Source organism: Dasypus novemcinctus, chromosome 24 (genome assembly GCF_030445035.2).
Source record: "Dasypus novemcinctus isolate mDasNov1 chromosome 24, mDasNov1.1.hap2, whole genome shotgun sequence".
Taxonomy (NCBI): Eukaryota; Metazoa; Chordata; class Mammalia; order Cingulata; family Dasypodidae; genus Dasypus; species Dasypus novemcinctus.
In genome coordinates, this window is record NC_080696.1 from 57,282,224 (window position 1) to 57,308,859 (window position 26,636).

A 26,636-nucleotide genomic window follows, 5' to 3' on the forward strand; every position below is an offset into this window, starting at 1 on the left:
CAGAAGTAATCTAACAAATATTAATAAATATCGCACCCTATTAAACACATCTGCTCGTTAAATTATCAGCATTGGATCCAATCACTAATACTTCATCCTGTTAAGAAACTTAAGACATGGTGTTCTACTAATTTAAGTCTAAGATGTACTCTTTCAAGACAGAAACTATTCAATTCAGCAGAATATGTTTTGTTTTCATTTTTGTTTTTTTAAGTATCAGGGTTGAGGATTGAACCTGGGATCTCGTAAGTGGGAAGCCAGTGCTCAATCACTGATTTACACCAGCTCCCTTGAATGTTTTAGAGGCTACTAAAATGCACATGATCAGCCTCCACAAAACAAAGGCTACAAGAACTCCTAAAAATAAGATAACAAAATGAAAGCACTTTAGGTAAAATTTTACAGTTCAGAGCTCTTTCTCTACAAACATGCATACAAGAAACGATTGCCAACGGCACACAGAGATCAACAATATAAGCACACAAAAACAGGAACCTTCCCCAAAATCCTCATTTGAGAAAAGAGAGCACTGCAGAATGGTTGCTTCTCATGGCCCAGGTGACCTTGATACATTATTTTCTATCACTAGATATTCTTAAAGCCTCAACCCCCTGTCCAAATCTCAGTTTGCTTTCAACAACTTCCTACCTTCAACAAATGCCATGGCAGGACTTCTTTACCCAAAACAATCATTAAGGAAATATATACATAAAGCAATTTTGTGAACATCCACATTTAAAATAACATCCTTCAACATGGCCTGGTCCCAAATCAGAAAAAGGATCCCTTCGTTATTGTATCTCATTTCTCATGTCATGTGTTGGCCAGGTGAAAAGGGGATTACTTTATTTAGCTCTGCAGGCTCTGATTTAGAGAAGCTAACTTTCTGTCTTGGCGAAGTAAACTCTAAAGTCAATACCTTTGTGACAAGCATAGGAATTGTTTTTAAACCATTCCAACCACTTTTAATTTAGTTATTTCTATCCAAGAAAACAAAAAGGCACAAGACCTACTCTCTTCAGACAGTATTAAAGAAACACAAAAGCAAAAAACTACTTTCCTTCTCTGCACTTCCTCAAAGAGCAAGGGCTTGAAGGCTCAAAGAAAAGGAAATATTTCTTCCTCTTCTTCACACTCAAAGAAAAAAAAACATATTCTCATGCTCCTTGTTATCTTTAGTTTTGAATAAACTAGATCTTTAACATCAAGCTATTCTAAGTAAGACTGCAGATTAAAGATTTCAGTAGAGACAGAATGCACTGAAGCATTTAGCTTAACTTCTCAGTCTTCCCTTTGTTGCAATCACAATGGAGGACAAACATTTGGACTAGTGACCAGCTTAGTGTGCTATGACAGAACACTCCAGAAACCCGAGTTCTAGCCCTAAATCACAACCTTAAAGTCGCCACCACCATGGACCTCATCTTTTCTTATACTCATTCAATACAGATGGCTAAACTATAAGATGGCCCTTTCAATTCCAAAGTTCCGTGTTTGTACAAGTAGATCTACATTTACAGACAGACACAATCAAAAATTGTCAATGACTCCACTAATCAGATGTGTGAATGATAATTCAGGTTTCTGTGTAATCACTTACTCATTCAACAAATATTTGCTGAATGCCAGTGCGTCAGGCAGCATTTTAACATAAGAATTAACAACCAGTATTCTAGAAAAGCAGTTATCAAACTCTGAAGACACCGTTTTCACTGGCCAGCAGCTAAATGAGAAACAATCCAAGGAGTTCTACAAAAAGGTACATGTATTATTTCAGTTTGAATAAAGATCATCCCCTACTCTAGAGGTCCTTCCTACTTTTTGGCACTAAAATACCCTTAAAAAAAAAAAAAAAAAGAAAGAAAGAAAGAAATGCTGGTCATAGCTTAATAGTGGATTTTTTTTTAATGTCCTTATTTGGTAAAAACCAGACCCCAACATTATTTTTTTTCTTGTTAGAAATCTGACTAGTCTGTGACATTTTTAAAAGTCTGGGAACCCCATATTTCTACAGGTATCTTTTCCACTAAAGACACCAACCTTCCATCCCACTCAAACCCAATCTCTAGATTAGAAATTCAATGTGGGTACATGGCTATTACTTCCCACCATAACAGCATAACTTAGTTACTGAAAATATTGAGACATCTGTCTTAGAAAGACAGTTGGCTACAGTTTTTCTATCTGAAATTTCCAAATATCTGGCTTCAGTAAATCATCACTGCCTTGTTTTTTTTTTTTCCTATTCCTCGTTACAGTTTTTTATTGTATTTTTTGACGATATATAGATTACAAAAAATGTTACATTAAAAAATATAGGAAGTTCCCATATACCCCAAACCCACCCCACCTCACCCCTCCCACATCAACAACCTCTTTCATCACTGTGGCACATTCATCGCATTTGGTAAATACATTTTGGAGCACTGCTGCACCACATGGATAATAGTTTTACATTGTAGTTTACACTCTCCCCCAGTCCGTTCAGTGGGTTATGGCAGGATATGCAATATCCAGCACCTGTCCCTGCAATATCATTTAGGACAACTCCAAGTCCCAAAAATGCCCCCAATATCACATCTCTTCTTCCCTCTCCCTGCCCTCAGGAACCACCACGGACACTTGCTCCACATCAATGCTACAATTTCTTCCATTACTAGTCACAATAGTTCTATAGTAGAATACCAGTAAGTCCACTCTAATCCATATTTTATTCCTCCAGCCCGTGGACCCTGGGTTGGTAATGTCCACTCCCCCTCTAAATTGAGAGGGGGCTTAGATCCTACATGGCTGATGGATGTGATTCTCCTGCTTGCACTTGGAGGCACTCTCCGTTCCCTGGTGTGGTGGCTGACCATCCCCACCTCCCTCTTAGCTGACCTGCTAAGACCAAGGAACCGTAGAGTAGGAGTTGCAACTCTGCTGAGACTCAGGGCCCAGCTGGCACATAGACAGTCCAGAAAAGCACTGTCTTCTAACTCAAGACCTTCTTAGATTATTTCCCACTGAGCCCCTTTTACCATCTTTCACTCCAATAAATTCCTCCCAGGTAAAACTGAAGCACTTTCTTGGGGGAGCGTCACAGCCGGATCCCGACAGTCACTAACTATGCCCAGTATATCGTGCAGAGTACTAGCCTACCTTGAGTTGAAGCCAACCTCACCACCTCTGCCAGCCCCACACTGCCCCCAAAAGAGACGGAGTAAATGTGTGAGTTCTCAGTATTTATGCCCCCTCCTCAGAAGCTCCTTCCCTGATCACTATTTGCTGTGAAAATTCCAGCACATATATAAAGTCTTATTTTTTATCTGTTTGTAAGTGTCTCACTCCACCACCCCTTTAATCCAAGTAGAGACCTCATTGGTGGTGTTCTCGGCTGCCCCTGAGGCCCTCAAAAAACAGCTGGCAACTAAAGGAACAAGAGTCACAGCCTTAAAACAGGGGCAGAATCCATATGTACATCTCTGGCCATGACAAGTGAACTGACATTAAAATTACCTTGAAATGTTCATCGCAATTATGAGGCTATCTGTGGCTACCATCCAATCTCAGAAGGGTAAGAATTTAAAAACAGAATCATAAATAGTAATATGCTAAAATTGACCATCACATACCAAACTGCGTCCCTTGAATGTATACACTCTCCTTGCTGACCCCACCGTAAACAAAAAGGCTGGGCGCACTAGGGAAATCTGACGGCAAATGCCCTGAACTCAACTTAGAAGCTAAAAGGTATGTAGAGAAAACACTTCCTTGGCCTAGAAAGCAAAAACTAATGCTTTAAACCAAATCTATAAAACGTAAAACCAATTTGCTAAGTAAAAATCCAAAAGCTAGAACGTGGTTGTAGCATGAACCAGCCTTCTCGGGGGCCTTGAGCGTTCTAAGAGCACAGCACACAGGCGCCAACTATAAACTGATGGTGCCGCTGAGAGAATAAGTAAATTGTCTTTCTTGACAAAGAACTGGTGGGGGGAAAGAGATCATAATCCAACACACTCTAAATGCGTTTAGTCTGCAGGAAAGTGAGCATCCTGAACATACTGACTAATCACATTGACAGGTACTTCCGAAAACTGCTATTCAATATTTTTTTTTAAAAAATTAACTTTTTCTTAGGTAAATGACAACATTTAACTTTTAGGTAAGTGGTTATTCAATACAATCTTACAATCTTAAAAGAATACTAAGGTGTAATTTATATTGTGATTATTTCAGTTTTTTTTTTTAACTGACCATAATTGAAATCCAGTAGAAACCATGTTGCTATCACTGCCAGCAAAATCATTCTGAAGTTTTCTTTAGATCAGTTCTGTTTACAAAACAAAAAACAAAAAAACTGACATTTGTGACTGAAGCTACTGTGAATTCTACTTGTAGATCTTGAAATTAACAAATACTATGAATTACACAATGCTCAATGAAAAGCACTGTAATTTGGGCAAGACTTAAGTATAACAAATTAGAGACGACTGCCCCCTTGCTGCCACTTGCTCTGAGTTGGAAGTATTGTTCTTTATTCAGAGATGTACTCAAACTATTATCCTTGGAGGCAGCACAGGTCCTTCCATCAGCTGAGCAGGTGATCTTGTATTTCTTGATATGGAATATTTACCTACTATAAGGAGCAATAAGGTATTCAAAGGCCTCCAATACTGTCAAAAATACATAAACGTTTTCTTTACAGAACTCCTTTATCCCAAGGTCATAGTGTCCAAATTATTAATGACTACAAATGATCATTAAAACATTTAAACTAAACAAAACTGCTCCTCTCTGGCCAATGCATTTGGATTCTTAAAACTACAAAATGATCACCAAGATCTGGTTAGGGAACATACAGTTTTCCTACAAGCTGTTCCCATATATTTTACACATATTTCTTCTTAATATGACAAGTGAAGAAAACTCTATATAATAACGGACAGTGACAAAACCTGTAATTGTTAAATCCTTCAACACCATTTCAAGGAAATCACCAAGGTCACAACTCATAAGCTAAATAAATGGTCACTCCAACTTTCCTAATTTAGCTATGGGAAAAATGCTTAAAGTGAATAAAAAAGATTAAAATATTCAAAGCATACATCCAACATTACAACCTACACTATCAGACTTTTCAAAGGCAAAGCTTTGGAAAACGCTACAGGAAACAGTCTAATTTTCTCAAAATTATATACAAATGTGACAGGCTTAAATAAGAGTAGAGAGCAAAGTACTATAAAAGTATAATCACATTAGCATTTGAGTGTCACAATTACAAACTGCCTGACTGAATCCAAATCAGTTAAGGTCAGTTAAAGGATCTGACCTTCAATGTGAACTAAAAGTACCACAAATTACTTTTAGTTTCAATATTAATGATATTAATAGGTACTACAGAACGTAAACCGACTTTTTCCTTGACTCAATCCTGACCTAAAAAGAGAACTATCATATAAGGGAAAGGAAAAAGAATAAAAATTTAAGCAAGATTGAAACCCTGCTTTCAGTAGGTGTCTGCTATCACCACTACTTAACCAGTAAAACCTTTTAAATATTTTGAAAAAAAAAAGAGAAACTTCAAATTAAAAAATAAACTGTTCTACCTTCACCTGGATTCTCTCTACAAAGAAAACACGTACACATATATACACAAAAAATTACATATAACTACCACTATGTGTAGGTGTGTATGTGTACCTAAATATAAATATGCAAATCAGTATGCCCCACTACATTACTTTTTCCAGAAGGCCAAATGATGAGCATTTTAATTATACCCAATTTAACTAGCCTCAGATTAACTACAAACATAGTACCTTTTAAGGAATGAGATATTTCTTTGGCACCATTTAAACATTCCCCTCCTCTATCTTTTGTAAATGAATACTAAAGTTGTATGCCTGGTTCTTTCAAGTCTCCTGTTTGCTTTCAAAATTAAGAGGAAGAAAAGAGTCTCCTTTCAATTAATGAACACAATCGCTGTTGAGTAATTTATATAACTGGGTTGAAAGAATTTATCCACAATATTAAAATCCCCCTTCCTTCTGGTATAACCGAACTGTGTAATCCTGATTTAATTCAAGTAGGAAACCTGAAAACAAGTATTCACCTACTACTAGTCAACAACAAAACCTATCTGGACTCTAGTTCCAATCCATACAACTACATTTTAAATTCAAAAACAGTTTCCAGACACATCAGAAACCAATGAACAGCAAAACACAAAACACTACAGGAGCCCATAAAAACACATCTGACTCCTGGGTGGCTCTTCTGTATGAAATACAGGAATATCCACGTCTAAAAGTAACTCTGGTAAACCTTAAGACCAAAGGCTAAGGAATTAAACTAATTCTCTCATTACTTACTCAGTTTTCATTTCAGGTTTAGTAATTTTATTTCTCAACTTTATCATAAAATTACCAAACTGGCCCCAAACTTCCAGTAACTCAGTTATGTTGTTACCCTGGGCAGGAAGTAAGGGGGATGTTTAGAACTGTCAACAAATGTTCAAATGTAAAGTTCTTTAACGACCATTCCAATGTTAGGCAGGAAAGGACAATGTGTGGGGGCAGTTGACAAACAGGGGCATCCCCTCTACTTATTTGGAAGATAGGTTTGTACAAGAATTGAGCTTGCTCATCATGAGGATCAGACTTGAGGAAAGAATGGTCCTTGTCCTCCTACTTCCTTAAAGTCAGATTTCTATCTGCTCCTTTTATCGGAATTGAAAAACCTTTGTCCCACAAATGACTGCAAGTTTGTCTAAATATATTATTGGTTGGAGAAAAATAATCCAGATCCTCCTATACCTAAAAGCCAGCATTTATACTGTCCCCAAAAATGAGGCCAATGAATTATATTCAATTATCATACTCCCCTTACCCGAATTTAAGAAATTTCCTGCTGTCTTTGTGTAAGAGTCTTTCTTCCACGTTCATTTTTAACTAGTTGACACCCTCCCCACCACTTCCCCCCTCCCCCAATCTGGAGATGAGGTGTGCAAATCAAAACTCCCTCCATTGTCTCCTGGACTTATACTACTAAACTCTGGATGGCTTACAATAGTCAACGATTGGGATTCTTTTCATCCCAGTTCCGTAGCTGTTCTGCAAATACCTTCCACGTCATTTGTTTTTCAATGCCTCAGCAATTCAAAAACTCTTCTACATATTCCAGTTGCAGTCATTTAACTTAAAATCTCATTACATTTATTTTATTCTACTTGGAATACTCAGCAGTTTATACAACTGAATGTCTCATGTTTTTCATCCCCACTGTATAATTCTAAAGCTTAAAAACACACAGTTGATTTTACATCTATTTATCTACTATGTGGATAAAAATAAAACTTTTTTTTTTCCCAGGAACTTTAAAAGAACATATAGCCCTTGTTCAGTACTTTGGCTGTATCTTTCCAACCCATTTACTAAATATACTGCTATGGGATTAAGCTGAAGTAGGAAATTAGGACTGAACCACTGAAGACAAGTTATATCCAGCAAAACCTCAAAATCCATGACAGGCCGCCTGTAGTGGTGTTCCCCTGTATGAGATGGAACCATCTGAACTGAAGGCTTTTATTGAGCAAATGGAAACAAAGCTTCACATAAAACTTTAAAAAGGTCTAATCATCTACTTTCAGAAGAATGTCAGACAAAAGTAGATCCCTTTTTAAAGTAGTATATCTTAGGCAGTCAAGGGTCATTGAAACTACTGAAAAGGTCTTATCATCCAATATCATGTTGGTGACAACTGTGAGAAAAGAATGTAATTTTATAAGGTGGGAAAACAGCACATCTTTTGGGACCCCTGAGGCTCTAATCAAGCATTACAGAATTAAGAGTGCTCTGGGGTTGGGTAATGGCAACCCTGCTGTGACAAAAACATACCATTTTATAATAAATGGTGTTAAAAGAGAAAGAAGCGATTAGGAATCTTCTGAAATGAGGAGATAGAGGGACTTAGTCATTGCCAGGCCATTATATTTCTTAATTATTTCATCAGTTTGGAAGTAACTTGGTGATTAAGCCTTATATTCAGATTCCTCTAAGAACATCCACTGGAAGGGAAATGGGAGCCCCTAGTTCTCCCTCAAGTTCCTCCTGCTAAAAATGGAGGATTACAAAGAGACTGCAGCTCCAGCTCCACCTTGAAAGTAAAGGCAGCAAAAGCCAAAATCTTCACTCCTCCCTCTTCCTCCCCTCCTACAGCTACGAGGGGGGTGGCGGGATCAAGCTGTATCTTAATAGATTTCTCAGGGTGAAGACAAAAAATATTTGCCATCAATTTTATCCAAGTGGTGATTTAGTTGGTTTATTTTTTATTTTTTTAGTAATGAAGTGAAAGGGAATAATATGAACCCAAGTGCTAAACTTCAGTCTCACCAGTTATTAAAAGGCAAGGCGAAAGGTCAAACTGCAGAGTGTTAGGAAGGTGTTGTGAAGATAAAAGGATTCAAAGCATTTGAACACTAAAGAAAAGTGTGTCCTTCACTTATAAAAGTCATAATCTTTTCCTCTACTTCCTCCTCCTGCAGGCACATAACTAAATGTGCAATTCTAAAGAAGTAGCCTTCCCTCTTCATACAGAATAATTAAAACTCCACACAGACAACTGAAATAAATTATAAAATTGTCTTTTAAGTACTTACAACTGAATTTTAAAATAAAAGTCACTGCCTCTGGAATTTAATACTTATATAACTGATTAAAATTGGGGCAATTTTGGAGGGGTGACCTGGACGAAAACATCAGGATTAAAAAGTACACTACTCCAACAAAGTAGTCTTTGGAACACAGAACAAAACAGTACCTAAAATAATCATGACTCCTCATACGGGAAAATCGTCATCTACCATTAAGGACACACCTTACAAGTTCTTAGCACACATTAACTAAGCAAGTACAAACTAGTGGTGTGACTGTTGGGTTTTTCAGACAAAAAGCAATTAGATTGTTCCTCTGCACTTGTCCCTTCAGACACATGAAGGCTTTTTAGAAACTCTAGCTCTATTACTCATTCTCAAAGTCTGACACAACTTGGCAGGGTTTGCTATCAACCAAGGCAGTCCACCCCGTCGAGGGAGAAGAGTACAGAAAAATATGAATATTTTCGGTGTACTTCTTTAACAAATACCAAAGGGAAGGTGAAAGGCCTCCGCAGACCCCTACCTAGGGCGCCAGGCCCGGACGGCAGCTGTTGTTACCCTGCCTTTTCTTTTGTTGCGCTTAATCTCATGTCAAGTCATTCAAGCAACTCAAAAGCGATGAAGACATAATTGAATCAACCTGAACTAAATCAGACCTAGGCTTCTTAAAGCGTACGGCTTAATGGCTTCAAAACGATCTCGGAAACCAGGAAACGAGATGTACGGGAGTACACAGGGCGGGCAAGAAGACTCTCTCAAATCCCGAACTGGCCAGGGGACCACGGCCACCGCCATCTACTGAGGACGTGTTTAGGAATGTTCAGGGCGTCAAGCCCGATAGGCTGCCCGGGAGGGCTAAATCAAGGCTCAAGGAAGGTCTTAGGGGAGCAGTAGTAGCACGCCAGAGCCTCAAGTCTTGAAATGACTATTCTTCCCCTGAAGGGGGAAAAAAAAAGAGTATTAAAAAGTTTCTGCCGCTCCAAGTGTGGACAGGAGGCACGGAGGGGTCCCGCGGCAGCCGCGAGGGGCTCGTTCCCGCTCCTGTAACTGAACCTGGCGGGGAACCACCCGCCTGCGCCCCCCACCACCCCCTCGGCGGCCCGACCCCCAATCCCACAGCGCGGGTCCAAGCCGGCCCGCCAGGTCCTTCCCTCTCCGCAGAAGCCGCCGCCGGCCTCCGCGGCCCGCTGGCCAGGTACCGTCCCCGCGAGCGCGGCGCCCCTGGCGGCCACAGCCCGGCCTCGGGGCCCCCCAGCGGCGCCCCCTCCCCGGCCCATCCCGCTCGCCTTTGGGGGCCAAAGCGAGCGCGCAGGGGGCTCAGGAGGGGGCTCAGGAGGAGGAAGGGCTCGCCACCCCGCGCCTCCCGGCAGAAACTTCCCTTTAAAGCCCCGCAAGCGAGCAAGCCCCTGGAGACCCACACGTCCATCCTGCGGCCCCTCAGGGCTGCGAGTTCCACTTTCTGCGGGCTCCGGGTCCCCCCACTGCTAGAGGGTCTCAGGGACAGTCCGCCGTTCGAGAGCCAGTCGGAGTTCCAAAAAAAAAAAAAAAAAATCTTAAAATAGGGGAGAAACCACCTTCTCACCCCCCTCCAGGAAACGCGGCGGGTGCACCGCCCGCTGGGCGAGCGGCAGGAGGGCCGGGACTCGGGGGGCCGGATTTGGGGGCGCCCGGGAGGTGCCCCCCCTCCCCAGCGAGGGTCGGGGGCCAGGCCCAGCCCCTCCCCCGGCCCCTGTAGACGCGCACTGCGACCGGCCGGTGGGGACGGTCCCGGCCATTGTTTGCGGGGGCCGCCCGGGAGGACGCATTGTTTTGGCTGCTTCCAACTTGCCCCGGCCCCTCCCGGGCCATCGGCGGGGACCCCCAAGCCCGCCGCCCGCCCCCCAAGGCCCAAAGGGCAGACCGGGCGCCCTGCCAGGCGAAGCGACCCAACTTTTCAGGAACAGTCCCCCACGCACCCACCCACGCAGCCCCCGGGCGCCCCCCCCCCCCAAGAATACGGGGAACCCCCAACCCCGAGCCACCTTGCCCTTCCCCGGGAGTGAGTGTGATGGGACAACAGTGTGGGCACACGACGAGGGGCTCGCCCCGCACCTCCTCGCCGGTGGGGTCGCCCGGGAGCCGGGCGGGAAGGGGGCGCCCTAGCGGAGCCGAGGGGAGGGGGCGGGGGCATCATCCCAGGAGGGGTGGGGGTGAGATTACGAGGACCGGGAGACTCCGGAGCGCGCTCGGGGGGCCCCGGCGGGGCGCGGGCTCCGGGGGCGCCCCCTCGAGCCCGGCGCGGGCGGGGGGCGCGCCCCTTTACCTGCGGCGGCGGCTCCGCGGCCATCTCGTCGCTCGGCGGCGGCCGGGGCTGCACTGACACCACCCGAGCCGGCCGAGGTTTGAATGAGGAGGAGCGGCGGGGAGGGGGCGGGGAAGGCGGCCGCGGGGAGGCGACGGCGAGTTCCTCTCGGCCTTTTGTGCCGACACCTCCCGGGTTCCACGCCCGCGCCCGGCCCCCCAAGGCAGCCCCGGGCAGCGCGGGCCGAGCGGCGACGCCAGCCCGCGGGGCGCCCCGGGACCCGGCGCCCGGAAGACCCTTCCCGCCCCCCCCCCCGCCAGGAGCGCCCCCCCCACTCCCGCCCCCGCGCGGAGAATTGGGGGGCCGGGCTCACCTCGGGCGCAGGGCTAAGGTGAGCGGGGCGGGGGTGCGCACGGGGGCAAAGGCGCGGGCGCCCCCTACTCGTCCGCGCGGGGACAGTGCAGGCGCGGGGGGCCCCTAGAGCCGCCGGGGCGCGGCGCGTCCGGCGCCGGGGACTGTTGGGGCAGAAAGTGCTCGGGGAGCAGCTGTTGCGCCCTCCCTCGGCCCCGCCGCTCGCACACGCCCCGCCTCCGGCCCCCACCGGGCGCCCGTCCCCGCCCCCGCGGCCACGCCCCGACGCCCACGTGACCCGCGCCGGCGCGCCCCTTCCCCGCCCCCCGGCGCGGGCCCCGCCCCCGGGGCGCGGACGAGTGCGCGCGCTCCCGGCTCTCGCCCTTCGATTCCCGCGCACGCGCGCGCCTCCCGCCATCCGGCTTAACGTTGCCCGCGCGCGCCCCAGCGGTTCCAGTGACAGGTATAGGGGGCGGGGAGAGGGGGGGGAGCACGAGGGTAGTGCGCAGGCGCAGCTCCATGCCTCTTTCTTCCACGCCGCCTCCCCGGCCCTCCCCGGCAAGGTGTGCCCAGACCGGGGGGGGGGGGGGGGGGGGTGGCTGGGAGCCCGAATTCCTTGGGTCATCCAGAATAACCACCAAAGAATCCTGGACGCTCGTTTGGGGAAGTCAGAAGGCACCTGTGTACAAAAACACTTTTTCAGCCTCTTCTCGGGTGTGAAGAAGGTTCTTCAGTTAAGATGAAAAATGTGTTTTTAAATTAGTAGCCGCATAAACCCATCCTTTAGTTGCTGTGATTTTGTTTTCCAAGATGGATTGTTCGCACTGCTGTTATAACTTGAGATTTCTAAACTTGGCCAAGGTTCCAACCATCCACTTGGTTTTGATAGAAACCCACTTGGATGAAACTGGGCTTAAGACACACACACAAAAAAACCCAAAAACTAGTCTTTCGCGGCCCTCCCCAGTCCGGCTCATTTTAAGTGTTTCCCAACCGTTCTTTACTTTGCCCTCCCCCACACCGAAGACCTGTGATTTTCCCCCATTTGATATAAGCTCCGAGGAGAACCAAAGTAGCAACAATCCGATCCACTAAGTTTTTTGCCCCCAAAAGAAAGCGAATGCAAATGTGAAAGGGAGCTCACCAAGCAACTGCAAACAAAAGAGCCAAGTATTTTTTTTTATTGGCCTTGGGTGTATCCAAAATAGAAACTTTAAGTGGAGCATTTAAATTATATATTAAATCAAAAGCAGTCTATCACCGGTGTGTTGCTGATAAGCAATGCAATCCTTAATAAATAGGAAAAGGAATTTAAGAAACAGCTTCGTAGCAAAAGGGAGGAATTTGCTAAGTGTGATGTTTTGCTGTTCTGTCATATACAACGACCAACCACCACATATGGCCTGGTTAGTCTTTTTTAAAAAGGAAGTGAATCAATTACTTACTCACAATTAATTAGCAGTGCCAGAAGGAGATTCTTAAGCCAGCACATTTTTTTTTCCACCCAGGTACACTGATATTGATCATTTCTAGCACTGGGTTTCCTTTTCTCACAGAAAGATAAATACTTTCCTTTAAAATATCTCTGACAGCCTTATAAATGTCCACATTCTAAAACAGTCCAGAAATATCCTCTTCATAAACAAGAAACTTCATTTCACTTATCAGAAAAAATGACTTTAAGAGCAATATAACAAAACAAAGAAACGATGAACAAGTGGGACCAGGTTGAGCCTCACTCTACATGTTAATGGATAACCTTTGAACTCTGAAACCTTGAATGCTGTAAACACAATAGCACCGATCTTTGGAAATCCTAGTGTCAAAATTGAGCAAAAGGAAAGTCCAAACTTTTCAGTAGGAATAGGAAAACAATCAAATGTTGTGACAAACCATGGTTTCACCCAGAACAATGAGGCTCCCCCTTCAGACCTTGTTGCTACTGAATTGTTTCCTGAGCAAAAACAGTTGTGCTTTTTCCTCTAAGCCCCCTCACAAAGCTACCACTTGGTAAACATAACAGCATCACTGAGTTTATTAATGTTTCTCAACCCCAGCTTAAAAAAAATACGAATTTTGTTGTAATTTTTAAAAATGAAAGGTGCTTGTATAAATGGATATCCCTCCTAAGTTTTATATGTGACCCTTATGTTTGAGCAAAGAATCACAAAGAACCTTATTCCTGGAGATGTGCCAACAAAACTGGGAAATGGTTGCAAAATTCTGCCTGTGACTCGACTGCTAGGTTGCACATATATACCGTGTTTTAGAAATTGACATAGAGTGATCTGAGTTTGACTCGAGGCTGTCTGTGAGACCCACCCTTGCCTTAGAATGTAAGAATTACCCAGTGAAGCTTTATTTGGAGAGTCTGTATAGTTAAAACAATTACAAATGGAAACTCCAAAAGTAACAGAATACTAGGAACAATTGGTTTTATAATAAAAGCTCAGAGCTCATTATTCTACGAAGTGAGAATTGAAAATTGAAAGGTTGATCTACATATACTTAGCTCCACCCACACATAATCCTGCCTTGCTACCAGCCCCTAGCTAGACTGTCTCTAAAGGAGTCAGGTGCTGCAGAAGCGCCAGCAACAAAAACAAAAGAATGGAACGGGAAGAAATGTCCCCTCCAATGTGAGCTGATGCTCTGCACATGTTTCCCTGGAAGGGGATAAAAAAAGCCCAGCTTCAGCTCTTTTTAATGCGACAGACATCAGCTACACCTCTTTTTTTTTTTCCCCACAATTATCCAAACAGGCACTCCTTAAGATATATTTCCCAGTGTTCACTTATAAAACCACACCATTGCCTCTGATTTAATCCTAGTGTTGTGAGGCCTCTTCGTTTGGCTAACATGATTCTCCAGGTCTTGCCTGCTGCTATCTAACAGCATAACAACAACAACAAAAGCCCTTTTAATTTGCAGTCTTTAACACTTATTGGAACCATATTTTGGTACTTAAGCCTTATTTAGAACAGAAAACCGTATGATATTATTTTGCAAGTATCTATTTTACTGTGGGACAATTTACCGAGAAACAATTTGGAAACTGCGTATAAATCTCTGGAGTTGAAATAGAGCCAACACAGATACTCAACTTAAAAGAATTCAGTGTTCGGAGCAGGAAAACCTGAAAAACTGCAGTGAGGAGTTAGCAGGAAAAGAAAATGAAAAAGTGGGCAAAGCTGCCAAGATTTACAAACTACAAAGGACATTTGAGAAGGAAACAGGGACAACCCTTTTAACCGACCAAACACTCTAAATTAAGTAGGGATTTAAAACAACAACAACAACAATAACAAAACAACTGGAGGGAACACCACGCTACTCTTTTCTGTTAAGTTTCTTGACCCCACTCAGGTCATCTCACAATTCTTAACCCTCCATAAAATACCATAACCACATCCGATAGAAATATATGGCAGAATTTACCTTTCCGAAGTGCAGGCAGCCTCTGGAAACTGGAGACTCTGCGGGTTGGCCAGTCCACCTGGCTTGAAACAATACTGGAAGAGATGTATGATTGCTGGTTTTAAAAAGCAAAGCAAAAAGGGAGGGGCCAGGAATAAGGCTCAATTTAAATAGGTTTTGATTCAATCCAGACCAAATTAAATCAATCAATCTTATGAAAGAGCATTGTTTATTTCAAGGGTATTTGTCCTACTGGCAAGTTCGCTGAGTGCCCTTCCCCCACCTTTGCAGACACAATTTATGTCTTCCTCCAGTAATCTGGAGGGTTTTCCAAGGTTGGCTTTCCTCAAAATGTTAAGGTAAACGTTCTTAAAAATTACACCTGTAACGTAACACTGGAGCGCCTCTTGAAAGCTTTCTTTACTCATCTGATAGTCCAAATGGGGAACTTTTGTAATGAGGAGAGGTGGTGGGGGGAGGGGTAAGAAAGTAACATTTGTTGAAACCCATTACCATCATCATCTCAAGAAAGAGAACCATCGTCCATTCACCATCTCACTCAAGTCAAAACCTAGAAGTCACACTGTGATCATTTCATTTCCACGCCCCACCACCACATACACACCTTTAATCCAACAGCAAACTCTGTCATATCTGCCTTCCTCTATCTCAACTTTGTCCACATCTTTGTCTTTGATATAAGCCCACTCGCAGGCACCATGACAGCTGTCCTCCAGAGAAAATGGGTTCACTCAAGTTTCTCCAAGCTTTTTCCCTCTCTAGGTTTGCCTTACTGCATTCTCCGCCCAGTAGCCCGAGAGATCTTTTACGATGTAAATGGGATCAGGTCACCGCCCTGCTTAAAGCCTTCCTATTGCCTCGGGGGAAAGAACAAACTCCCCAGCTTGCCCTACCAGCCCCAGGGATGGCCCCTGCCTACCTCTCCAGCCTTCAGTCCAGGCACTGTCTTCTGGTTCTTGGCTCCAGCCATTAGGCCTAGAGCCTTCAGGCTGTTGGTTTCCTGTGCCTGACACTCTTTCCATTCTCTCCAGGAAATTAGCTTTTCTCCCCTCCAAGACTGCTCGAAACCTGTACTGCCCTCTGATATTGCATCTTGATTAAGAACATCTTCTCTCCAGTCACTTGGGCTCAAATACTCCAATTTCATCCCTTAAGAGCCACATAATCCTAGAATATTAGTTTCCTTGGATTTCAGTTCAGTTCCCTTATCTGTAAAATGGGGTTGATGATGATGATGACGATGATGAAATAACAACAACAAACAATAATAATATCGTTCCCTTTGGGGGCTCTTTGGAGAATTAAATGAAACACACCCTGCAAAGCTCAGAAACCCAGACTTGTCAGAGGCCTGGCCCTCCCTGAGAAGCTGGGACTTCAGTGAAGTCAGACAGGGTCAGGGCGATCCCTTCAGAGGGACCAGAGGTGGGAAGGCCAGTGAGTCTGGGTCCCAGCAAGTGAGGCTACGGAAGCGGAAGTAAGGCAAGACCTTGTAAGGACCATGGCCAGGATGTGAGATTTGACGTGGGTTCTGATACAATATCTGTTGGTCAATGCTCTGTTCTCATTTCATTTGCCACATCTGCAGCATTTGATGGAGGTGATCCCTCCCTCCTCCTTGAAACACTTGGATTTGGGGTACTTCGCTCTTCTGATTTCCCGCAGTCCTCAGTGGCTATTCTTTCTCAGTCCTCTTTGTTGGTCCTTTCTCTTCTCCCAGACCTCTAAATTTTGAAGTGTCCCTGGCCTAATGCTGGGCCTCCTTTTCTCTTTCTTACTCATTCCCTAGGTAATTCCATCCAGTCCAGTGGCTCAAAATATCATCTATACGTTGAAGTCTCCTAAATTTATACATCTCCCATCCAGCCATCTCCCCTCAACCCCCGAAACATATTTCCAACTGACTGCTCCATCTCCATTCAGATGTCCAGAAATGAATTCTGAAGTTCACTCTCAGACCCTCTCCCCCCACGATGCTCCACCACTGATATATTTATTAATTATGGAATTGGATGAGACTTTCCAGGAAGTAAAAGTAGTTGGAGAAGAAAGTGGGTAGAGATGGACTAGCCATTAGCATGAGATCATGCATCCCTGACAGGTATCCCCAGAACTCAAACCCATGCAATAATACCCATTACACGTTGTAGTAATGATTTGTTCCTGCTCCCTCCTTCTCCCACTAGACTCTCATCTCCATAGAAATACATGAGATCTTTTTTTTTATTTTATTTCTCCCCCTCGTCCCCCAGATGGTACACTCTGTCTGCTCATTGTTTGCTTGACTCTTCCTGGAGGAACTGGGAACTGAACCTAGAACCTCCTACATGAGAGGGGAGTGCCCAATGGGATGAGCCACACCCACTCCTGACTGTGTCTTATTCTCTGTTGGATCTCCAAGTCTTAGTGTGACATCTGCATATAGTAGTGATCAATAAATGCCTTTTAAACAAGTGAATATAGAAATGAGTGTTCATACTTAGAACTCATCCACAGTGAGTTCCAGTAGGCAGGGAACTCAACTTTGGCTGCTTTTTCACCTGTGAAACGAGGATTATGGTTGTGTTGACTCCATGCCATATCACAAAATTCTGTGTTGTGCAGCAGCAAGGGGATTGTTTTTATAATGATTCATTTTGTGAATACTGAACATCAACTTCTCATTGGGCTCAGGATTCACCTTTGAACACACACACACCTTGGCACTCTAGTCTCAGTTTCCTTTCCCTGATGGGTAATCGGAAACCCAGAGTTGGCTAGGAAAAGCATTTACAGTAGAATCTCTGAGCTCCCTTTTCTTCTTTTCCTTCACTTTCTTCCTTTTGGATGAGATAAATGGCATGGTGACTTTTTTGCTTGTATAGTTCATTGGTTAGAAAATTTTGTTTTGGGTCTCAATCAGACTGTTCACGCCATCAAGAGCAGGGACGGGTCCAAACTCACACCCAAAAGCATCTCCTGTATTTCTCTGCTTTGGGATGGGTTGGGTGAACCTGAGCCCTGTTCCCAAAAAGTTTCACACGAAAAGAAGAGACAGGATGCTGAGAGACTAGCTGATGAGTCAGCATCTGTTGTATGCTCAGGAGGTACTCTTTACTTGAAAACTCATTTACTCCTCCTAACAACCCAGTGAAGTAGGGCCTATATTTTTTCCCCATTTTACAGATGAGGTAGTTTTGGTCTCACTTTAAATGCAGAGAGGTTAAGTATGCATTCAATCAACAGAATGCAAACCCACTATGTGCTTGACCACAATTTCCAACGTGCTGGGCACACTTCTGCCAGGAAACTGAAGAAGGTCCCTGTGTTTACAGAGTGTCCCTTACAGCAGAAAAGCAGTCACATGTCCCAGCAGGCAAACTTTTCAAAAGTCAAAACTGATCACAGCACAGCCCTGCCTAAAACTCCCAATGACTCTCTGGATAAAGACAAAATTCCCAATGACTTGACCAGCAGGAACTGCTAAGACTGGCTTTTTATTCCAAGAGTACTTATTCCGAAGGCATTCAAAGGAAATGGGAGTAAAACTGAAAGAATTCTTCAATTTCAATTAAATGTTTCTTCCTCAAAAGAGACATTATCTCCAGAAAGATCCCTTCCTGGTTAAACAAGGAGGACATGACACACTTTAAGAAATTGGTGTCTTTTTATTTCAAACTATCTTCCTCTCCTTGTGTTGAGGGTATGCACTTAGAATCAGAGCTGTCACTCGTGTGCGCATGCCGGGCACTGGGCTAAGTGTAATCTAATCCATCTTTACCGCTCTGGTTATAATCGCCTTCGGAAAAAAAAAAGAGGAAACTGAGGCTCAGGATGGTTAAGTAACCTGCTGAGGTCACGGAGCCAGCAGTTTGTTCTTCTACTTTTCTACCTTCCAGACTACACTAAAGCCAGTCGGCCAGTTGAACCCAAGGTCAAACCCCAGCTCTGTGACAAACCTGAATTCCCTTATTTCTGAAAAACTATACGCTGATAGATATTTCTCAACACCCTGTTTCCTGAATATTCACAAGAGTCAGCCATGTGTGGCTCTAGGGCCAGGCTGAAACACCCTCACCCACCTTCCTTCCCTCCCCCCACCTTCCTTCCCTCCCCCAGTAGGGAACAGCCATATTTCCTTGGGAACTGCCCTTGGGCTGGTCTCCTGTCCCCTCTCAGGTATCCGGTTGCCTTCTTGGTCTGTCTTCCCCAGTAGTCTACAAATCACTGTTGGAAGTAGGGAAGAAGGGTCATGCAAATGTATGCCCAACAGCAATTAGCAGAGGGATTTTTGCACTGAACTGGGAATGCCCGAATGTCTTAGACTAGGTATCACCTTCCACGCCTTTGTCTACCTCGCCCCTCATATCTAATCAGTTGGTAAATCTTACAGAGCCTATCATCCCATTTTTCAACCTTTCCTTTCTATTCCCACCCCCCTTGCTTCTTTTCCTTCAGACCTGTGTAATAATCTCGTAGCTGTTCATAGCTCATAGCTGTTCTCTTCTCAACCTAGAATATTTTTCCTTAAAGCCCACTACCAGTCATCCAGCTACTGCCCTGTGTGATAACCCCCAAATTTACCAAAATAAGTCATAGTTCCCTCTCTTCAGATGCAAAAGCACACCATGGTCCCAACTGACCCTTTCAGCTGGATTTGTTCAATAAATATTAAGGGAGCTGAGGTGGATCAAGTGATTGAACGCCTCCCTCCCACATGGGAAGTCCCGGGTTTGGTTCTTAGTGCCTCCAAAAAGAAGACAAATGGAGAGCAGACAAGGAGCACAAAACAACGGGGGGTAGGGGGAATAAATAAATATTAAAATATATATATATATTAATTAACTACCTCCTTTGTCCCAGGTACTCAGGTAGTAATTAAACAGTGAGAAACAAGACAAAAAGATTTCTACCATTATGGAGCATATTGTAGTCAGAGAAATAGACATCAAACAAATTACGACATGAAAAGATACCCCTATAATTACAATCCATACTCTAGAGAATAAGCACTCCTGTGCACAGAGAAGCAAACACAACGATGTTCCCTGCAGCATTGTTTATAAGAGTGAAAAATTAGAAACAGCCTACATGGCCATGGAAAGGCAAATGGTCACATGAACTTTGGTATATCTAAGTTTTAGAGCGGAAGGAAGGAACAATGCCACAGATACTTGTAGGCTGGATGCCAAAACATACAGTGGGGGAAAAAATTCAAGTTGCAAAAAGATAGGTTCATTATTATGTCATTTTTTTGTTTAAAACAAACAATATTTTCTAGAGGAAATATACGTATATGTGTATAATATATATGTATGTATGTGTGTATGTGTATACACAGACAGAGACCCATAAGAAATATCTATGCAAATACATGGATCAAAGTTGGGAAGTAGTTAATTCTGGAATGTTGCCATGGAACCAGGACAGTTTAGTTGGTGGCTAAATGTTTTGACCTTTTTACGTGGAAAGCATACTCCTATTTTACCTGTACACTTAAAATGAGTTGCTTATTAACATAGCATTGCCAATTGTGTTATGCACTTTGAAAGGAAACAATGAAGAATGAAGTTCATATTATTCCCATATACTGCTTTTTGATAACCATTTAATAAACCTTTCTTTCCTTATCCCCAAACACACCATATACACATACATACACAAAACATGACTCTCTCACCATCCTTTCCATCCCACCAGGTCCACCTCAAATGCTCCTACCTCCTTCGCTAACTCTCTCCTTTGTTCACGGCCTCCTTATAACAGTCGCAGTAGTCTGTCCCGTGCTGGCTGTGTGTCTTATTGCTCAAACAGACTGGAGGGAAAGCATTCCCCCTTGACCTTCGCTACACCTGCAGCAGGGGCGCGCCCTTGGGAAGTGAGGGTTCGAGCACTAGCCACCTTATTTAAGTACTTGAATGGGATGCTCTCTGGACTCTTTCATTCACTCATTTACTCTCTCACTCAGCAAATACATATTAAGCATCTTCTGTGTCCAGGCACTCATTGTTCTAGGTGTTCCGGATAGAGCAAGGAATCAAACGGCTAGAAACCCCATCCTCGAGGAGTTTATGTTAAAGATTATAGCATGTTTGATGGTGGGTGCCATGGAGAAAAATAAGGTCAACACTGGCTTGGGGAATAGAGGGAGCGACGTTAAGTGAGCTGCTCTGGGAAGGCTTCTGTGTGGGGACTTCTGGGTAAAAATCTGAAGGGGGCAAGGGTGGGAGCCACAAGGAGTTCAGGGGGAAGAGTGTTCTAGGTAAGAGCCTTGAGGCAAACCATGCCGGGTAGTTCATGGCACTGCACGAAGGCCCGTGGGCACCACTGCTGCTGGCAGGGAGTAAGAGGAGACTAGTCAGAAAAGCCAGGTGGGGGAGTGCTGGTGCATAGTGATTGCACCGGACCTTTCACAGTTAAGGACATTGGCTCCTTCTCTGGGCCGCGAGCACCATGGAAGGGTTGTGAGCAGAGGAGTGACATGACCTGGGTGGGTTTTGTGAAGTTTATTCAAACAGATTGATAAAACAAAGAGCACTTATAAAAATAGTATCACAGAGTCTCCTTCGCTGAAATCACTCAGATATAAGTATGGCCCTGATTCCAGGTTACTTTTACACAATAACAATGATAATAGCAATATAAGAAAAGATACGAAGGGAAAGGGGAAACAACTGGAGCCCTCACTGTGTGCCAGTGTCTTCACTTTACATATGCTTTATATAAGGGCGTTACTTAGTTCTCATGATAACCTGTATATTTAAATCCATTTGGCAGAAGAGGGAACTGAGCCCTTCAAAGTTACACTTTTTGACTTAGTAACTTCTTTAACTTCCTTGAAATTCAACAAGTAGGATAAAGTAGTGTTCTAGTCCAGATCTGTCTCACTCCAATGCCTGTGCTCACTCCATTCACTCCTTTTTGTACTAGGCTGCTGACCCTGGTCTAAGGAGAATAGAGAATAATAATGATAATAATGATTATCGTTCCCAGGTACTTACGGTGTGCCAAGCACTTTATATGCACCATTTCAGGACACCCACGTAGAGTGCTGCAGTTAAAAGGTTAAGCGTTGGAAGCTGGTTTCCTGGTTCCAGTCAAGACTCTACAACTCCCCAGCTGTGCCACCACATTCAAGCTCTTTGCCTCCGTTTCCCATTTTACTGATGGAGATAATAGTATTCACTGACAAGTGCCTTAGTAAGGAATAAGTAAGTCCTCCCAATAAAATTCTTCAGTGGGGTCTGGCACACAGTAAGTACTTAATTATGGCACACTACTATCATAGATACTATGGTTCATGGTCAGAGTTAATGAGAAACTTGTCAGTGCTTACAACGAGGTCTGAAGTCCCCACCCATCAAGATGGCAGAGTGAGACGCTTCGGGGCTCTGTTTGCCCACAGAAGCTGCAGATACAGCTTTTTCAGGGCTCCAGAAAATAGTTAAAGGACTGCAGTAACAGGACAAGCGCCGGGTCAAGAAAAAGGCCCTGATTGGGCCCTTTCCCTACCCCTCACGGCTCAGTATGGAGCCAGCTGGCACTCCCAGTACAGATCCCTTGTCCCAGTCCTAGAGGGACCCTTGTGCACATGCTGGGAGCATGTATGTCTGGCCCAGTCCATCTGGTGGTGACCTGAGGGACTCGCTGTTCCGGAACTTGCCCTGTGTGTAGAAGGCAGCTCACGCTGAGCTCTTCTACAGAAGGCTGTGAGAGAGAAGTCATGCTGCCTGGGGCAAGGGACTGTCACTAGAGGACCAATAATGCTGGCTTGTAGGACCAGGAGGAAACTATTTCCTAAGGAAGAAGGGGTATTTGTAGTCAGGTAAAGGGGGAATTCCTAAGAGCCACATGCACATGCCCCAGACTGGACTCCAAGCACAGAAAGGATCAGGGAGGTCCCTATGCTTTGACCTGGAGCAGTTCTTGGAACTCATTGTATGGGTAAGCCCTGAAAAAGAGCACCCACACAGGCCAATCTGCAAAGACTGGAAAAGGTGTTTTCTTTATTTTCGTCTTTTTTTGTTGTTTTTTGTTTTGTTTGTTTGTTTTGTTTTGAGCAAATGAGCCCTTTATCATACAGAATGAAGACTCCAGAAAGGGCAAATCTCCTTGTCACTTACATAGCACACAGTCCAAAAGAATAGAGGAAGAAGTCTCCTCTGGGTCCATGGCTCCACTTCATGCCCTACTTCAGCCTGTTTTTTTGGTTCTGTTTTGTTTTGCTCTGTTTTGTTTTATTTGCTCCTGGTATTCAAAAAAAAAAACCCAGCCATAACACTAGATGGATACAAGCTTAAGGAGCAGATGCCTGCAGTGTCTATATTTCAGCAGTAACAGTTTAAAATATTGAAATGTGCAGGTTTCAACAAAAAAACACACAAAAAACAGGAAGCGATGGCCCAGGCAAAGGAGAAGATTAAAGCAATGGAAACCATCGGTGAGAAGGATCAGACCCCGGACATTAGAGGCAAAGACTTAAAAAATGGCCCGTAAATATGCTCAAAGTACTAAAGAAAAACATGGACAAGTAACTAAAGGAAATCAGGAAAACAGTGGCTGTATACATTGAGAATATCAACAGAGAGATGAAAAGATGAAAAGGAACCAAGCAGACCTGAAGACCATAGTATAACAGAAATTGAAAATTCCCTAGAAAGGTTCAACAGCAGACTAGAGTTATCGATGTGGATAATATAAATGCCAGTACTATTGTATTTTTGGTTTGTAACTCTATATTTGACCCTCCTACAGGATCTAAAAGTCAATGCTATGATAAATCAGTGGTTTTGGACTCATAATGTATAACTATGTAATTTGTGACAAGAAAGGTGAGGGGACAGCAGGGTATAAGAACCCAGTTTGTATATACTATTGAAATTAAGTTGGTATCAAAACAAACAAGTGTATAATAGATTTAGGATGGTAAATTTAAGCCCTATGGTAATTATACTGAAAATATCGGAGAATATGAAGCTCATAGACATAGAAACTAGAGTACAGATTGTGGTGGGGGAGTGGGGAGGAGAGATAAGGGAGAGAATGCATAATGGGTAGAGGGTTACTATTTGGGGAAATGGGAAAGTTTTAGTAATGGAAGTGGTGAGAGTACCACAGTATTGTGAATGTGATTATACCCATTGAATGGTATGCTTAGGGGTGGTAGAGATAGGAAAGTTTAGAGTGTATATATGTTCCCACAAGTTAAAAAATAATAATAATAAAAGGACAATAATTGTTTCTTTTTTTTCAGACAATGACAAAGCAATACATGATCCTGGATGAGGTCGAGCAAAGGAGGAGAAAAGGCTCAAAGAGTCATTATTGGGGCATATATAAAAATTGAAATAGAGACTGTAAGCTTTATATCAATGTTCAATTTCTTGAACTTGATAACTACTTAAGGCGGTTACATAGAATATCCTTGTTCTTAGAAAATATACATAGGCAGTATTAAGTATTCAAGGAAGATACAACCTACCCTCAAGTGTTCAGAAAAATGTATTGATAAATAGATGCAGATAAATAGATGGATAGACGGATAGGTTGGTACGGCAGATGTGGCAAAATGTTAAAATTGGTGAATCTGGGGCGGGAGGTAAGGACATGGAGTTCTGTGTGAGATCTGTGTTATTTTGTTAACTGTCCTGAAAGTCTGAACACATTTCAAAATGAAAAGTTAAATTAAAAAAAAAAATTTAACATGCTCTTACCCACTGTAGGACCCTGCCAGGATACTTTTTCAGGAGTTGAAAAGAAAAGCGAGTGTTTACAGTACAAGAGGGAGACAGTCAAGATTTGAACCCGGTTTTGTCCGCACTGAGAATCTGGGTAGTTCCATAATCACCAGCGAGGCCTTGCAGTGTAGGCCAAGCAGGCAGAATTCTTTGAAGAAGTATACCTTGGATGGGGGTGATCCTCACGGACGTTCAGAGCTGGCCTGCCCTTCCGTGGTGCTTGGCATCTTTTCCAACCAGAGGTCCAATGCAGCCAGCCAGATCCCTGCAGGAGACAGTCAGATGTGAGTGGCATCAGGGAAGTATGTGAAGTCGCAGAGTTCCAAGTCTCCTGACTGTAGGTGTGTCCTCTCAAACCACTCCCTCAAACCGAACTTGGAGACTCGGGAGGGTGGGGGTTGCTAGAGATGTGAATAAGGTCTGAGCCATACCCTTGATGGGTTTACAGTACAGAAAACTCACGCCTCTGCACCGGAGATCAGACAGCTGCCCTAAAAAGTTCAGGACTGTAATTCATCAGCTCTTCACGACTTTCTGCTGAAGGGCATTTGCTCCCCAGCTCCCAACACTAGTACAGCAGGTTTTTTCAGAAACCAGAAGTGAACAGAATATACAGTGCTTTAGAGAGAAGCCACCTGGATTCAAATCCCAAATGCTTAACCACCAAGAGACCTTAGCCAGATTCTGTAACCTCTCCTGCCTCACCTGTAAAATGGGACTAACAATGCCACTCGGCGCATCGGTTGAGAGGATTGAAATAAGCTAATCAGGAAGAAACCCTAAAACTGCCTGGCATATGGTGATCACTCAATGAACACCAGCCAAAATGACACTAGCCTTTATTCTCTCTGGATAGTTCCTGTTCTAAAACAGCTCTTCAATTTAACTAAAGCTTTTGGCTTCTTGGACAATTTTGTTTTTTTAAATGTGATTGTCATATTTTTACAAATACCAAGCCCGTTTATCCTCTTAAAAATATTTTACGAGTTCGGATTATTTCCCCTGCTTTGAGGAACTACTTTAATGTTGTTGAGTGAGATGAGAGGAGAGAAAAGCAAATGTGGATAACAGGACAATCTTTCCTGAATTATTTTCAAAAACAAACAAAAACCCACAGACACACACACAAAAATTCAGGTGCCTTTCTTCTAAGGACCATCATACTAAGTATTTTCTTCTCAACTTCCTTCTTTTTTCTCCCTCTCTCCTCTTGTAAACATGACAGTAATGAGATGGGTTTCTTTTCTCCCTGCCTCAAAAGAAAAAAAAAATCTGTCATATAAACTGTCCAAAACTAATACGGTGGAATTTTCTAGAAGTATTTGTAACTGATATGCTAGATTCCTTAAAATAAGAATGCTTTCGGAAGCAGAATTATTTGAAATCTACAAATAAGAACAGTGCGTCCCCAAGGAAACAATTTAGAATCTGGAGTCGCAGCTAAAATGGCTCTGCCTTAATCCTCTATTACCCAGCACTGCGGCGGTATGCTTACAGGAAACGCCTGTCGCTAGAAGTTTTGTGCTGGTTGTCAACCAGTTTTTACCCGTATTTTGTTTCTTTTTTTGCATCATCAACGCAGCCATAGGGAAACAAACAAAATACCCAGTTTTTAAAAAGCAATGTCAAAGGAACAGGAGAGAAAGCTGACTGTTCATTTCTACCTTCTTCAGGATAGGTGGAAAGGCAGGCTCCCCTCCCCCCGTCCCGGGCTTCCCGGCTGGGTGGAAGCTATCTCATTACCACATTTTCAACAAGTAGACCTGCTTCCTTGTTTAATCAAAGTTAGTTTGTGGTCGCTTGGCAGTCTGCGCATGCTACGTTTTATAGCTATAGAAAACAGGTATTTATTTATTTTGAGATGACTATGACCTTATGACAAACCTAAGTCAGCCTCTTATAGCCAAGGATTTATAAGGGTTCTGAAAAGCACTGCCTTAAAACATTTTATTAGAGGCTCTCTCATCCACAGTAAGTGGAAGTGTAAATTGGTAGAGTCCTTTTGTAAACAACTCACTGAGACAAGTCAAGGGCCTTACAAATGTTCCTACATTTTGATGCAGCAGTAACACTCCTGGAATCGATCCTAAGGAAACAGCCCTAATCATGGAAAAAGTGTGAAGGACAAAAATATTCATGGCAACAAGATTTGCTATAAGAAGAAACACACATACATACTCTGTCTCTCCAGATACATACGAAAAGAGGAATGGTT

The 26,636-nt window shown here is 43.5% G+C and overlaps 1 protein-coding gene and 1 long non-coding RNA gene across 5 annotated transcripts in view; one reads left to right on the forward strand and one right to left on the reverse strand.

The window, feature by feature from the left end:
* Window positions 1-24,693, reverse strand: part of ZNF217 (zinc finger protein 217) — a 39,759-nt gene extending 15,066 nt beyond the window's left edge. Inside the window, exons 1-2 of one of the 4 annotated variants that reach the window (XM_058287243.2) lie at window positions 24,586-24,693; window positions 14,706-14,779 (exon numbers count right to left, since the gene is read on the reverse strand). The gene's annotated coding sequence lies outside the window, so the exon portion shown is untranslated. Of the gene's footprint in view, window positions 1-10,937; window positions 11,026-11,289; window positions 11,516-14,705; window positions 14,780-24,585 lie in introns of those variants that run through there. The other 3 variants (XM_058287244.2, XM_058287245.2, XM_058287242.2) reach the window with 3 other exon arrangements.
* LOC131275800 (uncharacterized) lies at window positions 11,601-24,592 on the forward strand. Its single transcript, XR_009183271.2, has 3 exons — window positions 11,601-11,730; window positions 21,678-21,938; window positions 23,938-24,592. It is a non-coding gene; the product is annotated as an uncharacterized lncRNA (long non-coding RNA).
* Window positions 24,694-26,636: the final 1,943 nt, after the last annotated feature.